The 15,746-nt window shown below is 41.5% G+C and overlaps 1 long non-coding RNA gene across 1 annotated transcript in view; it reads left to right on the forward strand.

The window, feature by feature from the left end:
• Positions 1–15,746, forward strand: part of LOC138158646 (uncharacterized) — a 316,165-nt gene that overhangs the window by 93,605 nt on the left and 206,814 nt on the right. The window lies entirely within an intron of this gene.

Genomic DNA, 15,746 nt, shown 5'->3' on the forward strand with positions numbered 1-15,746 from the left:
AGAGGCACAGAGACACACACATACACACAGGGACAGACACAGAAGCACAGAAACACACAGAGACACACAGAGAGGCACAGAGACACACATACACACAGGGACATACACAGAGACAAACAGACACACAGAGAGGCACAGAGATACACATACACACAGGGACATACACAGAGACAAACACAGATGCACACAGAGACACACATAGAGGCACAGAGACACACACATACACACAGGGACATACACAGACACACACACACACCCTCCTTTTCCATTGTTAATGACCAGCTGGATCCCACAGCTAATATTCTCAGAACAGCAGCAGCCGGGGTTGCCTCCAGGACAGCTAATGAGGGACCCAGTAGCAGCCAGTTTCGAGCGGAGGGGGAGGAGGTGTGTAATCACGTTAAATATTCAGTGTGTTCACACTTCTTTTCCCATTCGTCCCCTTGGTTTTCTTTAGCTGGAACCAGTGGCCTGTCAGGCCATATCAGTGCCAAGATCAGTGATAGATTCCCAGCAGTCAGTTCCTTACCTTGTGAAGAATAAAATACAAAATAAAATAATAAACTCAATGTTGCCACCCTCCCCCGCCCAGCGTTTCTCTCAGGCAGTGGCTGGAGGTTCGATCTGACAAGGCTCAGCCAGGAGGGTAGGGGCTGATGGCCTGGTTTTGGAACCAGAGGGTTGGCTGGAATGCTTAGAGGTGGAAAACAGCTGGGGCTCCCAGTGGCCCTGAGGAGCTGCCGTCTGCAGAGTGCAGCTCTGGGCCTCTGAATCGTAGGTTGCTGCATCAGTAGCTTTGGGTTTCCAGCTGGGCAGCTGGGACTATGTTCATGGAAGTAAACATGGATTGACTTAAGCAGGCTGGAGTTGTACTGAGAAGGGCATCTGACTAGGTATCAGGAGCCCTGGGGCCTTATCCCCGCTTGCCCAGGATGTCCCTCTGTAACCTTAGGGGAGTCCCTTTGCTTCCCACCCCCATCCACCTCCTTTCAGGTTTCAATTTCTTTAGCTTATAAAATAAGGGTGATGTTTCCCTTCCTTCTTTTCAAAGGTGGGAGACTAAGGGTGGGGAAAATTACACATGCTGTTGATATGTTGGTTAGTTATGCTAAAGTGCTTTTCCCCCTCTTCATTAAATATGTGCCTCTAGGAGGTTCTCCTCTAGGAGAAGAGGGTCAGATCTGTTTGGAAATAAAGGTGATATAGAAAGAAAAAGCAAAAATAAAAATATTTTAAAATACATAAAAAATTAAAAACGGGTGATGACTTCCCTGGGCAGCTAGGTGACAGAGTAAGTAGAACCATGGACCTGGAGTCAGGAAGACTCATCTTTGTGAGTTCAAACCTGGCCTCAGATACTTCCTACCTGTGTGATCCCGGGCAAGTCACTTAGCCCTATTTGCCTCAGTTTCTTCATCAGTAAAATGAGCTGGAGAAGGAAAAGGCAAACTACTCCAGTGTCTTTGCCCAGAAAACCCCAAACAGGATCATGAAGAGTCAGACAGGACTGAAAAACTACTGAACAAAAACAGATGCCTTCCTTTCTCCTTTGCTGAAGTCGGGAGGACTAAGGGTGTAGAACACTGCAAAGTGTGTCTATATTCGATCGATGGTTGGTTAGTTTTGTTAAAGTGCTTTTACCTGTATTATCTCATTTGGTCCCCAGGACAGCCCTGTGAAGTGGGCAACACTATTTTTCCCATTTTATAAAAGAGGAGCCTGTGATGTTCAAAAGCATTTAAGTGACTGGCCTAAGATCACATATCCAGTGTCAGAGTCAGGATTCAAACTCAGGTCTTCCTAACTCCAAGTTCTTTCCTCTTTGCACTGTTGAGCTGCCTTAGGTCCAGAATCTAGAACAAAACCAGGTGGAAAACTCTCATTACTCTCCCTCTTGGTTGAAATTGTCCCTTGATGAACTTTGAGTGGATTCCTTCTAAATTGAGCATTTTTGACCTGAGGTCTCCAGATTTACTCATGGATAAGACTTGATTGGGGGGTGGGGGAGAGTGATTGTGAATGGGGAAAAAAAATTTACATCTTTAATTTCACTAACCTCTAACTGCAGTTTTCCATTTCCTTCCATTATAAATGTAGGACAGCAAACATTATTCTTGGAAGAGGACTGTAAGTTTTACCAGAGAGTCAAAGGGGTCTCTGACACAACCAAGATTGAGAAACCCTGCTCTATGGAGACACATTTCGGGGGCTAAGAAGGAAGAAAGCCTGGTTTAGTGAAGAGTACTAGATTTTGAGTCCCTAGGCTCAAGCCTTGGCTCATCTACTCCCTACCTGTGCAATCAAGTCACTTAGTGTCTTTGGGACTCAGTTTCCTTATTTGTAAAAATGAGAGGTTGGACCAGATCCTTTCTGGATCTAAATCTATGCTCATAAGGGAAAGGAGTCAGTTTCATTAGTAAATTATCCTAAAGTTATTCAGAATCAGCTTGTCTTGTCTTCTCCCTTGGATGCCCAGTTCTCTCAGGACAGGCCGGGTGTCACATTCATGGCTAGCACTCTGGAGATGCTCTATACAGACTTGTTGAATAAAAGAATAAATGGTAGAGAATGTACGGTAATGGCATCAAGAAAAGTCCATATAAAAGGATTATCTTAGGCTCCATATGACCTAATGTCCTTTGGTTCTCAGAATCCCACATCCAGGAAGCAGCCAGGGCCATTGTGGCTACTGGAGAACAGTGTGTGACTTGAGCCCCATTTATTGAATTAACAACCCCCAGTCACTAGATAGAGCATTAGCACCCCACAGTCACTGCAACACTCTAGGCATTGAGACCACAGTGGGCACTTTTAGGTTTTAAGTGGTCTCTCCGCTGGGTCCTGGCAATTCATTCCAGGGGACCCTCCCCTCCCCTGTGGCCGTGCCTCCTCAGTGTTCACCCCCTACCTGAGAGATGCTGAGAAATGGAAGAGGAAGAAGTTGGTCATGCAGGGGACTGGGACAGTGGCATGTTTCACTGAATGCTTTCTATAAGGTGCTCTGAGATCACTAGCACAAAGGAGCTCCGACCATCTATCCTCTCTGCAGATGGGAAGCAACTTGAGAGCAGGATGCCCAGGGCTGCTCTGGTCCCTGCAGACAACAGCCTGCCCTCTGCCAACCCTCAGCAAATACAGATTGATGATGAGAATTCATGCTTGGTTATTCTGGAGCTGCCTAAGGATTTCAGCATGGCGGGTGCTCAGTAAGGGTTGTGGACTGACTGCCTGCTTCACCAATTATATGGAGCACGATGGCCAGCTGTTCTTCATTCCCATACAAGACAGATCAATTGTAAATGGGATTAATCTTTGGGAAAGCTAGGAATCGTCTGATGGAGAGGCCAGTTGTTCTTTGGAGCTGATAACCAAGAGAGGTGAAGAAATGGAATGATGGAGAGGCAGCCAAAGAGATACTCCTGAAGGCTGGTGGTTGACTTGCCTCCAAGTCCCTTTCAATGCTCAGATTCTATGAGAATCACTGCCTCGCCTTTATACAGAAACTTGAACATTCTTTATATGACCACGGGCAAGTCACTTAACCTCTAAGGGTTCTACAAAACTCTCTAATGCTCTAGTCATAGAGCTGGTGTTGATTTGCATTGCTAGAAGGAATCTCTAAATTTGAGAATTCCTGACCCTAATGAGGGTAGTCTAAAAGGGTCCTCTTACAAAAATAGAATACCTCTAGTGTCCAACAGAGTTATCCTGACACTCCCATAAAGTGCTTTACAAACATTAAAATGTTTGTGTCAGTCTGTGTCACTCTGTGTCAGTATTTTTCATTATTATTATTATTACTATAATATGATACTAAGATTATAAATTGCAGAGAAAGTGCCAACCTGCATTAGTCAAGGGAGTTTCCTCATCTGGGAGTTCTCTATACCAATGAACACATAGGTACAATCCCTATCACTCCCCCTATTATTGTGGACATTTTTGTGTAACTGAATTGACAGGTTTGATATAATAATAGAAATATTCCCACATTTACATATTGTTTTTAAGTTCATGACTCTGCCACAAGACTCAAATGTTTGTTGTTTGAGGACCGGACTAAGTTCAAACTGACTCATCAAGTCAAATAAAAAAGCATTTATTTGTTAAGCACCTAATATGTGCTAGGCCCTCTGCTAAGCCCCTATTATGTGCTAGGCCCTCTGCAAAGTACTAGGGCTGCAAAGAGAAGCAAAAACTCAAGTTACAGCGACAAAAAACAGTTCCTGCTCTTGAAGATCTTATAGTTTAATGGAAACAACTACATACAAACAAGATATATATGTATATGTATGTAATGATTTGGAACTAATCTCAGAGGGAAGGCAGTAGCTTTAAGGTATCAGGAAAGGCTTCTTGTAGAAGGTGAGACTTTTGGCTAGGTCTCCAAGGAACCTAGGCAAGCCAAGAGGCAGGTGTGAGGAGAGAAAGTTCCAGGCATGAGGGACAACCGGAGAAAATGCCCAGAGCTGAGATGGAGTGTTGTGTGTTCATTACCACATGAGTGAAGATGACAGATTTTTTAGCTACAGCAGCTCTGGAAGATACCACCTAGTTAGAGAAGGGTTGCAATCTGCATCCATGGAGGGAACATGCATACTTGTGAAATCCTGAACCTTTGAACTGCTGGAGCATTTAAAGTCCTTCAAAACACGTAATCTCAGTTATCTCTGTCCCCAGAGCTTGCTTCCCCATGGAAGATCGATCCTTTCTGCTTTACCTGCATTGCCTGGACAGAATAAACTGGATGTTCCAGTTGTCACTCAATGGCATCATCACACTGATTGTCTATGCCATTTGTTTGGTAATTATTTTAGTGGAGGGGGTTCTTTTTTTTTTTTTTTTGCCTTTCGGAGGGCAATTGGGATTAAGTAACTTGCCCAAGGTTACACAGCTAGTTTTTTTGTGTGGGTGTTAAGTGTCTGAGGCCAGAACCGAACTCAGGTCCTCCTGACTCCGGGGCTGGAGCTTTACTCACTGCTCCACCTGGCCGCCACAGAGAGGGTTCTTAACATGAGATTCATAGATAGATTGCATTCATGGATAGGGAAAAAAAATTCCATCTTTATCTTCATTGACCACTAGTTGAAATTGAGCATTTCCTTCAATTATAGTTTAAACACACACACACACACACACACACACACACACACACAGAAGGGGTCTGTCCATAAGGCTTCACCAGACTGCCAAAGGGATCTGTGACACAAAGATTAACAATGCCTGACCTTGGTCTATCTTATCATCATTTTTATATTCTTTCATTTTCCGCCAGCTCGTGTTTTGCCTCCTGGATCAGATTGTAAGCTCCTTTAGGGTAAGGAATGCAGTGTAAGGCAGTGAAAAGAGCCCTGGATTTGGAGGCAGGCAACCTATGTTCAAATCCCAGTTCTATCATTGCTACCTGTGTGATGGGGGTTAAATCATTATCTCTGGGTCTCCATTTCCTCATCAATAAAATGGGAGTTCGGACTACAGTGATCTCTGAGGCCTCTTCCAGCTCTAAATCCATGCTCTTATGTTCCCAAGATCTGCTTGGAGCCATAGCTAGGAATGTTTTTTTTTTTTCTCTTGGGGACAAAAACAGTAAGAAGGAGTCTTAGCGACTGAAACCTGGGGTTTGGGGTAATGAACATGTTGGTGCCCGAAACAAAGACTCTTTCATACTACATTAGTATGAACTATAGCTCCACTTTGGCTCCTTTGTGTCTTGGGCACATAGTAGGCACTTTCTAATGAGTGATGCTAGATTGATTGATTTCATTGATCTAAGCTTCAAGTACAAATGTGTGTGTGTATGTGTGAGAACGTGCAAAGGGCTTTGCTTTAATAAAAACCGTGAGCTGGATATGAAAAGTTAAATTTATTGAAACAGATTATTAGAGATAGGGTGGGGCTATTATTATTATATCTGTAGGCAACTACTACTTTTAGAACATGCCCATTAGGATATCCCACAATCATCTCAAGATCAGCGCATCTGAAACTGAAATCACAGTCATCATCAGCCTGGTATAGCGAGAAGAGCACTGGCCAAAGAACTGGATTCATATTCTGCTTCTGATACTTAGTACCTGTGCCACCTTGACCAAGTTACCTAGCCTACTTGGTCCTCAGTTTTCTCATCTGTAAAATGGGGGTTTGAACTAGCTGGCCTCTGAGGTCCCTACGAGCATTAAGTCTCTGATCCTATTCTCCTGTGATGATTGTCATCAAATAAGATCATGTAGATAAAGTGTTTTGTAGACCCTGAAATACTGATTAATAGAAGCTATTACTGTAATGGCAGCTTTGTTGTTGTTCAATAGTTCAGTCATGTCCAAATCTTTGTGATCACGTGTATCACAGCACACCAGGCTTTTCTATCCTCCGCTGTCTCTCAGAGTCTGTCCATGTCCATGTTCACTGTTTCCATGATACCCTCTATCCATCTCCTCCTCTGACAGGCCCTTTTCTTTTCCCAGCATCAGGGGTCTTTTCTATCGAGCCCTGTCTTCTCATTATGGGACCAAAGTATTTAAGCTTCAGCTTTGGTGTTTGACCTTCCAGTAAAAGGGCATCTCCAAGGTAGTGGAAAGGGGACTAGACTCAGAGGCAGAAGACCGTGTTCTGAGTCCTGACTTTGCTTTTCCTTAGTTGCTTGACCTTAGGTAAATGACTTTCTTCTCTGGGCTGCAGTTTCCTCATCTATTAAATGAGAACATAAATGGTTATAGTAGCTCTCTTTGTGGTGGCAAAGAACTGGAAATTGAAAGGATGCCCATCAGTTGGGGAATGGCTGAATAAGTTGTGGTATATGATGGTGCTATAAGAAATCATGGGCTTGATGATCTTAGAAAATCATGGAAAGACTTACATGAAATAATAAAGAGCAAAATGAGCAGAACCAAGAGAACACTGTATACAGTAACAGCAACATTGTTTTAAGAATGACTTTGAGCAAGTAAGTTATTTTGTATGTTGTATTGTTACGTTATATTATATTATGTCCTGTCATATCATATAATATATCATGTTATGTTATACTATGTTATGTTAAGTTTGTCATGTCATGGCATGTTGTATTGTATTGTATCGTATTGTATCATATTACATCACATCACATATTATATTGTTATGTTATGTTATATTATATATACCCAAACTAACTGTAAATTAAACTAGAAAGGACATATGAAGATAAGACACTATCTGCATCCAGAGAAAGAATTATAAGTATGTACAGAGTAATTTCACATATATGTATACCTATTTGTGTCTAATGGTAGCCATCTCTAGGGTGGGGTGGGTGGGGAAGAGATAAGGAAGAAAAAAAAGAAGAAATTTACATGATAATTTTGTTGTATATTTGAAAGGAATAGCAAGCTGTGCATAGCAGATTTGTAGTTTCCTGTACAATCATCTCTTTTATTGTACTGTTATAGAAATACTTGTTTTATTCCATAAAATAAAAAAAGAAATATGAGCAATCAGAAAAAATAAAATAAACGAGAATAGAAATTCTTATTCTTTCTACTTTATAGGGGTGTGACGATCAAATAAGAAAGCTGAGGTAAAGTGCTTTGTAAACTACAAAGTACTACATTGATATAAGAAATTTTTTCTCTCTCTTCTTTTCTTTTTCTGTCCATGGTACCAATGTTTGTCTAGTCTTCAAGGAGGCAAGGAATCTCACCTTTGGCTCCTCTCTTTTCTTTACAATCTATATCTCATCTGCCTTTGAGTCCTCTTGTTCCTTCCCATGAAAGCTCTCCCAGATAGGTGGTTTCCTCTGCATTCCTACTTTTACACAACTTGGTCCTGGCCCCTGGATCAGGCTTGATGGCTGAGCTCTTCCTAGTCTGGGCTTTCTGACAATGGTCTCTCGCACCTTACCTCCAATTCAACCCAGATACCAATATCAGACACATCTTCCTAAAATGGCCCTTTAATCACATCACTAGCCTACTCAAGAACCAACAGTAACAGTGTCTCCTTGTTGCCTACCAGATAAAGTTCAAAGTCATCTCCGTGACCTCTAGGGCCCTCTGGAGTGATCTTTCCTTGTTGTTGTCATTGTTCTTCAGTCATTTTTTAGTCATGTCTATTTGTGACCCCATTTGAGGTTTCCTTGGTGAAGATACTGGCCTAGTTTGCCCTTTCTTTCTCCAGCTCATTTTACAGATGAGGAAACTGAGACAAACAGGGTGAAGTGACTTGCCCAGGGTCACATAGCTAGAAAGTTTATGAAGCCAGATTTGACCTCAGGAAGATGAGTCTTCATGACTTCAGACATGGCACTTCCAATTTAATCCAATAAGCATTTATAAAACACCGAATATGTGCTGGGCAGCTGCTAGGTTTTGAGGATCATTAGGGTTCGGCTCTGACTCTGATTTCCTTAGTAATGAGCACTGTTGGGCAGTATTCTATTTGTGTTTTTTATTTACTCACCACATTTGGGGAATAGCTGTCATATATAAAACTAAATGTGTCTGTGAAGGTATGGTATAGGCCATGTAGGCTGGGTTAGTTACTACTAAGACCCTGCCATGTAGACTCTAATTTTCCCCCAAAAGGCAGGGAAGTTGTATTCAAGAATTGATTGGTTAGGGGCAGCTAGGTGGCACAGTGAATAGAGCACCGGTCCTGGAGTCAGGAGGACCTGAGTTCAAATCTGGCCTCAGACACTTAACACTTACTAGTCATGTGACCTTGGGCAAGTCACTTAACCCCAATTCCCCTGCATTCCCCCCTCCAAAAAATAAAAAATAAATAAATATTTTATTAGTTAAGGGGACTATGGTCCACTGATGGAGATTTCCAGTGGCTTATGGCATAAAAAGGTTGGCCCACAGGGAGTCAGTGACTTTCCCACTTGACAGATATTCTGCGGTCATTTCTGTCAACACACTCTTCTGACCAATCATGATTCTATAATGAGACGAGGGAGGCTTTGTGTACTTGAACAAGCACTGTATCCTTGCTGAATATCCTTTCTGTGTTATGGCTAAGTAAACTTCCTTTGTCCACCTTCAAATGGTGTGAGATAGAGTGATAAAGTATTTGTTTAGCATCTACTGCATGCAGGAACTGGACACCAATGACTTATTTTGTCCCACTGGACATACCTGAGTCAGGCAGGGTCTACAACAGTGAGCATCAAAACCTGTAGTGGTTGGTGGAGACTAGGCTTAAACTAACCTTGCAAATAAGTACTTGCCCATAGAGAACTTGTACCAGCCAGCCCTTCCCACAGCCTCCACTCAGACAGGAGATTCAATCAAATCCTTCTTTTTTTCCCTCGTATGTCCTATGCCAGATGTCTCTAATTATCAGTGACTCTTAAAGCTACCTATATTGAGTAGGAGTCAAGATTAATTAAGTACTTCCTTTCCTATGAGACAGAGAATGGAAAGAGTTCTGAACTGGGAGCAAAAAGACTTCTCTGTGGCTCCCTTTCCTAGTCAATAAAAGGGTGATCATAACACCTTGGCATCTTTCTGTACAAGATAATAGATTTTTTAGTTGTGGGACCATACATAAATCACTTAAACTGTTTTAGCCTCTATTTCTCCATCTGTAAGATGGAGTTCAAATTTAGCCTCAGAGACTTAGGAAGCTGACCCTGGGCAAGTTATTTAACCTTTGTCAACCTCAGTTTCTTTATCTATAAAATAGGGATAATAATAGGACCCTACATCCCAGGGATATTATAAAGATCAAATTAAATAATATTTATAAAGCATTTGGCAAATCTTAAAGTGCTGTATAAAGGGTAGTCATTATTGTTATTTAAAGTGCTTTGATAGCCTTAAAGCTCTGTATAAATGTAAATTAATGGATTGAGAATAATCAATAATTGAAGAACAAATCTGATAATGGATGTGGAAGTGCTTTGGAAAAGATACAGCCATATTCATATTTACGGTGGTATTATTAGTAGTAGTACCACTGCTGTTGCTGTGCATCCTTCATTTCTAAAGAGGACCAAGACATCATGGGCAATGTCTTGACTTGTGTGGGAATTGGATTTAAGTGAGGCAGAGTTGTACAAAGGCATCAGCCTCATTCTCTCTTCCAGAGCCATTGAAGTCCAGGGGCAGGACAAAAGTCAGGATGACCGGGGATGGCTGGGGATGCAGTAGATGATCCTGGCATCTGTGATGTCTGACCAAGCTCTAGGCACTGCACAGCATCTGCTTCAGCCACCTTTATGGCCACTGGAACAAATTATTCTCATCTAACCATTCTGCCAGATGAAGTCTTCACATGTTTGGGGTAGAAATACCCCTAACTCACCCACAAATCTGAGGCCTGTTGGTTATTCTTAATCTGCTTTAGCCCATTTGCCAAGAGTGTTTTACCAGATTGCAGCCACTGTGCTGGGAGGACCCCAAAGGTAGATGAGTAGCCTGAAAAGGGCTCAGCAAGCCCTCATCCCAAAGGTGCTAGTTCTCCCTGGACACCCCATATACCTCAAGTACCACCCCAGTACCACTTCTATAGTGAGCTTGGGGTTAGGAAGACTTGAATTCAAACCCAGCCTCAAACACTTACTAGTTGTGTGACCTTGGTCAAGTCACTTAACACCAGTCTGCCTCAGTTTCTTCATCTATAAAATGGGGATAATAATGGCACCTGCCTCCCAGGATTGTTGTGAGGATCAAATGAGAATATATTTGTAAGGTGCTTAGCATAATGCCTCGTATATAGTGGTACATAAATGCTAGCTGTTATAATAATAATATATAGTATAATACAGTATTATATAACATGTAATATATATAATACAGCACATATTACATACACTATATATTATATATAATATAGTAAATTATAATATAACATAGCATAGTACAACATAACATAATACAATACGATACAGTATTGTATTGTGTTATGTTATATTATTATATCATATCATATATCATTTGATATTATATTATATTCAAATATAGTCATTGTAATAGTAGAAATAATAGTGGTGGTAGCAATAGCAGTAACAGTAGTAGTATTGCCATACTGGTCCCCTAAGGTGGCCCTTGATTCCCTGAACCTGCATCTCCGTACATTGCTAAGAACAGACTCTCTGGGTGAGGTCATTGTGTCCTTGTTTGAGCTGAGAGTTCATCCTGCTTCTGAGCTGAAGAGCCAGCTCATTTATTTTTGTACATTCTAGCATGTAATCGAGTCTGTATAACTTCTCAGGATACTGCTTACTGTGTGTTTTGATAAATATGTTTGCTAGTTATTCATGATAGTTTTGGGTGTAATAAGTATCTTGTGAGAGAGAAGACGAGTTGGTCAAAAGTAAGCTAACTTATCCTCCTGGTCTGGGCAGTGCTTTCTGCTGAAAGTGACCAAAAGAAATGGCTTTTATCCTGAACCCTAAAAGAATATCATGCCCCTCAACCATGGACATGTGTTGTATAATTGACATAATTCAACCATCCCCCCTCAAGTCCTTCCAAAGGTAAGAGAATGAAATAATGATAGCCCAGTCAAGATCATGCTCGAGCTCTCCACAAAGACAGATATTGTAGTCAACCTTGGAAGATGAAGTTTGTCAGATCCTAGACCACATCTCTGCATCTATACCAAGAGTTTAAACCAGGAGCTCCACAAGCCCCCAACTTGTTGGCAAATAAATTTCATGCATTCTATGAACTTGGAAGTGGAAAGATTACATCTTTATTCTAACTGAAATTCACATCTCATTTGATTATGAATTTAAATAAAAATTGTGAGAAGAGATCCATAGGCTTCACCAGACTGCCACGGGGTCCATGACACATGAAAAAAAAAGGCTGAGTCTCTGATGTAGACAAATTCCTGCTGTGTGCAGGCCTTCCGTGTTACATGGTCATCTATTATTAGAGATAGTTTTCTATGTTAGATATATTCTATTAGTGATAAATACTCATATTGGTTTGCTCATCATTTCTGGGAAGAACACCTTGTGGTTGGCTTGCATATATTTATCTGCTGAATAAAAACACCATTTGTCCATTTTTAAAAGTATCCATAGTATTTAGACCCCATTTTATTTCAAAACAGCAGCATTATCCACAAATTAAATGTAAGGTGTCCTTGGTGTCCTTTAGTTGAATTTCAAACTTGGTCAAAATAAGGTGTGGATTGTATAATGTATATCAAATTGCTGTGAAGGGGAGAGGGGAGTGGAGGAAAGAATTTGGAACTCAATATTTTTAGAAAATAAATGTTTAAAATTATTTTACACGGGGTGGCTAGGTGGTGTAGTGAATAGAGCACCAGCCCTGGAGTCAGGAGGACTTGAGTTCATATCCAGCCTCAGACAGTTGACACAAAACTAGCCATGTGACTCTGGGCAAGTCGCTTAACCTCAATTGCCCTTCAAAAAGCAAAAAAAAATTATTTTACATGCAATTAGGAAAAAATAGAGTATTATTTGAAAAACAAAAGGCAGAATAAGGTGCTGACTTGGAAAGTTAGAATGGAAGGAATGGATCAACAAGCAGGAAATGCTGAGCATTTGAGTTGAAACAGAGACCTCACCATTTGGTGTGGTAGAGTATGGAAGCAGCACTGGTTCTAGAGTCAGAGTTACTGGGTTCAGATCTCACCTCAGAGGCTTACTAATTGTGTGACCTTGGGCAGTGTACCTAGGTTTCAATTTCCTTAACTGTACAATAAAGGGGGCAAGGGGACACTGGACTAGATAACCTTTAAGGTCCCTTCTAGATTTAGGGCTATAGCTTTGAGGGCCCTCAGAAAAGTCCAATCTCCTCATTTTACAGGTGAGGAAATGGAAGTCTAAGGAGGCTCAGTGACTTGCCCAGGGTCACACAGATAGTCAGCAGCTGAGCTGGGATTTGAACCCAAGTCATCTAACTAGGGAGATAGTCTTCTTTCTACACTGCCTCTCTTCCAGTTCCGGATCTAGGACCCTATGATCCAGTTAGTTGAACCCATTGAGCAGATGGAGTAGGTGAGGCCCATAGAAGGAGCAGAGATCTTCCCCAGTTTCCAAGCTGGTTAATAGCCGAGCAGGAAAGAAACCCGGTTTCCTAAAATTGCCCTCACTACAATGTCCCAGCCCCCACCTTGTGATCAGCTAGGCAAAATACCGCTATTATAACTTTTGGTATCTCTTTTCCCCTTCATGCCTGATTGGTTTGAGCAGTATTTGTTTAAACTTTCATTTTATTGGTGTTTTTGTTGAATGTACAGAATTATTCATGGTTGATTTCAGAGCTCTCCTTGAGACAATTTCTTCCCCATGCGTAAGGTACAAATTATATGTCAGCTCAATTTACCATCAATGAGACAATGCGGCCCAGCATTAGCTCTGAGGAGCACTTGGAAAGCCTTCCCACATTTATTTTTCTGTTCAGATGTTGGTGAGGAATCTCATTTTGGCTGTAATAATGAATGACGCTCGGTTCTGAGAGCACAGCCTTCATCCCAGGAGCCTCCAAGCCCTCAGAAGCACCCCAACACCATCAGCACCCCACCGTGCCTCAGGAGGGAAAGTTAGACAGGTTCAGATCCTAAAAACTAGAAAGGATCATCTAGTCCAATCAGCTCATTTTAAAGATGAAGAAACTGAGTCCCACGGAAGGTAAGAGATTTGTTCAAAGTCATACAAGTAGTAATCACCAGAGATAGGATTTGAGCCTTCAACTCCTTCCTCTACAGCCTGTCAGTTTCCTTTGTAGCCAATGGTGCTGTAGTGGTCAACACTGGGAGCCCATGGGAGGAAGACGGAGGAAGTGGGGTACCCTGAAAGAATACTGCAAGGCCATAGCTGAAGCTAAGACTAGGCTGGGAGAGCTTGGGTCCAGTCTCTTGTTGCCCACGTGGAATTCTAGTTTATCGGGCATCAGATTCTCCTTTCATCTTCTAGTCCCCTTCCCTTCTGCTTTGCAAGATCATTACAACAACAACAACAAAACAGACAAACAAGCAAAAAACTTGGGAGTCATGAGATATATGTGGTCAATAAACATTTAGTAAGCACCTCTTGTATGCCAAACATGGGGCTAAATGTTAGAATCAGTGAAACAAAAAAGAAATATTCCCTTCCCTCAAACAGCTTACATTCTTCTGACAGAGAAAAACCGGGACCCAGAAACAAAAACAAAATCTAGGCAAAGGAAACATAAAATGATTTCAGTGGGGCAGGGGTATGGGCCCAGTCTTGTGTTTGGTAATGTTTAACAACCAGCTGAGGTGGGAATAAACTTGACACACTTTAAAACTTATTCTGCTTTATTATTATTATTTTCTCCATCACTTTCTTAAGAGGACAAACAAAACAATATAAATCAAGCTCTAATTGGTGGCATTTCCTGATTTCCAAGGTGATATGCTCACTCTCAAAATTTAACAATCTTCTAGGTTCAGATACCACATTGGACACATAAAACTTCTTTTTTTCTTTTTTTGACACTTAAAACTTATTTGATACGGGGTGAATCATTCAACCTTTTTGTGCCTTAGTCAATTCCTAAGACTTATATGCTAAATCAGATAATTTGGGAGTAAGTCATAGATATTTGTATTGCATATGCTGAAACTATCGATCCTTTACTGTTTGCGGCTGTTAAGAATTACTCGTTATTTTGAAGATGGACTATTTCTATTTGTTAAATAGTTCCTGTCTTCTCTAGTTAGGCAGTATCAAATTTTTTGAAAAATTTGTGTAAATACTAAATTTAACAAATATTATTTTAGTGTGTTTTTTTTAATTTAATAATCAGCTCCCATGAGCAGGTGCCACTCCTGATGTGACACGAATTCCTGAAGGAATCAGGATAGGCCTGCTATATGGAAGGTAGTATTTGAGCTGAGTTTTGAAGTGAGTTAGGAGCTATGAGAGGAAGGAATTCATTCCAGGAATGGGTAACAGCCTGGGCAAAGCTATCAGGGTAGGAAATGAAATGCCCTAGTCAGAAAGACCCACTTGTGTAAGTTCAAATCCAGCCTCAGATACTTACTAGCTGTGTGACCCTGGGCAAGTCACTTCACTCTGTCTGCCTCAGTTTCCTCATCTGTAAAATGAGTTGGAGAAAGAAATGGCAAACCACTCTAGTATCTTTGCCAAGAAAACCCCAAATGGGGTCTTGAAGACTCGACTCAGACGTGACTAAACAACAGTATGTGTGGATGAGGACCAGCAAATGCAGTTATTCTGAATTCTGGTGTCTCCTTTCCCCAAGGGGCTTTAACAAGCTCCCCACAAATATAGAAGCAACACAGAATAACTCAACTGGACATGAAAATTAACAGCACCTACTGTGCACAGGATACTTTGTAAACTGGGGGCAATGTTCTCTGCTCCCTTATTTTCAGCTCATATGGAAAGTTTTCACCTTGGCTTCTTATAGACATCCTACATGTCTTTCAGGAGTGATCTTCTGGATCCATAGGTAAACTGACATTGTGATAACAAGGAAATCCTCAACTAAGGGAAACTCATGTGTTAAAAAACAGAAGCATCGTTTATAACCAACCCTTTTAAGAAACATTGAGGGGCGGCCAGGTGGCTCAGCGAGTAAGTGCACCGGCTCCAGTGTTGAGAAGACCTGGAGATCGAATCCCGGGCTCAGACACTTAGCACCCACCCAGAAACACCTGGCCGTGCAACCTTGAGCAAGTTACTTAACCCCAATTGCTTAGGGGAGGCCAGGTGGCTCATCGAGTAAGAGCACCGGCTCCAGTGTCGGGATGACCTGGATCAAATCCGGGCTAAGATACTCAGCACCACACCCAGAAATAAC

Source organism: Petaurus breviceps, unplaced genomic scaffold (genome assembly GCF_028583685.1).
Source record: "Petaurus breviceps papuanus isolate PSGF00001 unplaced genomic scaffold, PetGlider_PUasm1.0 175, whole genome shotgun sequence".
Lineage (NCBI taxonomy): Eukaryota > Metazoa > Chordata > Mammalia > Diprotodontia > Petauridae > Petaurus > Petaurus breviceps.